Source organism: Glycine max, chromosome 17 (assembly GCF_000004515.6).
Source record: "Glycine max cultivar Williams 82 chromosome 17, Glycine_max_v4.0, whole genome shotgun sequence".
Lineage (NCBI taxonomy): Eukaryota > Viridiplantae > Streptophyta > Magnoliopsida > Fabales > Fabaceae > Glycine > Glycine max.
Genome location: NC_038253.2, coordinates 40,125,943 through 40,128,188, shown reverse-complemented (window position 1 = coordinate 40,128,188; position 2,246 = coordinate 40,125,943).

The window sequence follows — 2,246 nt, the reverse complement described above, 5'->3', positions numbered from 1 at the left end:
GCCAGCTTCGTTCCTTTCCCTAACTCTTCTCTTGATATTTTTTTTTTTTGCCTTATTATTTTGTTTATAAATTTATGAATAATTTTTTAATTGTTTTGATTGAAACTACTAGTAGTAGTATTTTTTTTAAGTAAAAATCACATGTAGTATTAGGATTTTGTACAAGAGACAATTTTACTCGAAAAGAGATAATTATGAATAATAACTTTTTGCTGAACATAATAAACGTAGTATAAAAAAATTATATTAAAATAATTATCATTTTTTAATATAATATTATTTAGTTTTTCTTGTTATATCTTTTATAATATTAATGACACGTAGTAATAAAAAGGAAAAAAAGATTATGAATGAAAAGTTTTAAAAAATTCATTCACAGTTTATCATATATTATTAATATTTAAAATAATTATTTTAAAATAATTTAAATAATAACATATGATTGAATTATGTGTAAAATATATAATAAATTTGTTAACTTTTTAAATAATTATTTTAAAGTAATTCAAGTAATCATGTTATTAGATAACCTATTTTACATTATTAATGTATAAGTATTAAACTAAAAAAATGATTAAATTAATTTTATAAAATTATTATTTATTTATTTGTTGATTTTTTATTTGTATAAAATAATCAGTGATAATTATAACGGAATCGATGGAATAATTATATATCCAGAATAGGCTTTATATCCGCCGATTACTCATTTAGTGATGGTTGAAACTTTTATTAATGGAAAATTATAAATTTTTATGAAATCGTTTCATATTTAATGGTTATTTTTTATTAGAGTTTTATTTAAACAAGTTAAAGTAAGAAAAATTTACATTAAAATTCAAAATAAAAATTTTCTTCTAACCGAAGAAAGTTGCTTCTAAATTTGTTTTGTTGTTAGTTTTATTCATCAATAGTACTATATCTGGTGTCAGTGCTTCAGATACTCACCTCACGTTAAATTTTTTTGCCAGTGACGTTGGGATGTCTGGTGGCAGTGAAATTAACAAGATCGTAAGTGGCTTAAGAGACAGATCCTATCTATCTATGAGCATATATACAAACTGGGAAAAAGCAACATCATTTGTAGAACTTAAGTCATAACTGATAAGTACATAAGAATATGTAAGATTTTGTTTTAATTTTTTCGGCATTGGGCATATATATGTATATATGAAAAGGTATATTATCATTTAATAATATGTTGTAAACTTGTAATATATTAGTAAATATGCTAGTTTTCTATTATTTAATTAACTTGTTAAATAATATGATAATGTGGCAATATAATATTATGGTTTAAATTAAGAATATTTTTTGTTATAATAAATTATTTAAAATAAATTTTGAAAGAAAACCTTAAATTGTAATTATTTTTTAAAATAAATTTTACATTTTACAATTTAAACGAAACGGAAAATAAGTCTTACTTTACATAAAGTTTTTAAAAATAAACCACTGTTTTATACAATCCTAAAATCATTTTCTTTTTCAATGTTTAAATATGCAAACACTAAAACAATCAATCTCGTATAGATAAGCTTGCTGTCATCTTGACATGGCAGTTAATTTGGAATGCTTGGATGGTTTCTAATTTAACATGGGTGTTTTTAGTTTTTCGAGTTTTATAATGATGCAATTTTAGTTTATCAGATTTCAAGTTGGAGGGCCTAACATTTTAGACAATATTTTTCATTATTAAATATGTTTATTAAAAATATACTTTTATATTAAATATAATAATTTTTTATTAAATTCAATAATTATTATATTTATGATAAATATTTATTATATATTAAATATAAATTATAAATACAAGTATTTAAAGTTTATGATAAAAATAAAATATATATTATATTTAATGTTTATAATTAATACTTATAGACATGAAATATAGGTATTAATTACAACCTATTGTCCTTAATATAAGATTAAAAAAAAAAGCGTGACTCGTTTTTTTAACTTTAAATATATTTCTAATTTTTGTAATTTAGTATTTTTTGTTTTTCGTCTTTCTAAATATATTTTTTGTTTTTAGTTCTTACAAATTATATTTGTTTTATTTTTTTGTCTTCATAGTGCTTTAAATAACGTTTTTTCCACTATTCAAAACATTATCTAAAAATTTTTAAGGATTAAAAAAAAATAAAAATAATTTGAAAAGACAAAATCAAAAAAAATAATTTTGTAAGAACAAAAAATAAAAACACAAAATTGTAAAGACCAAAAAGGTATTTAAATATTCTTTT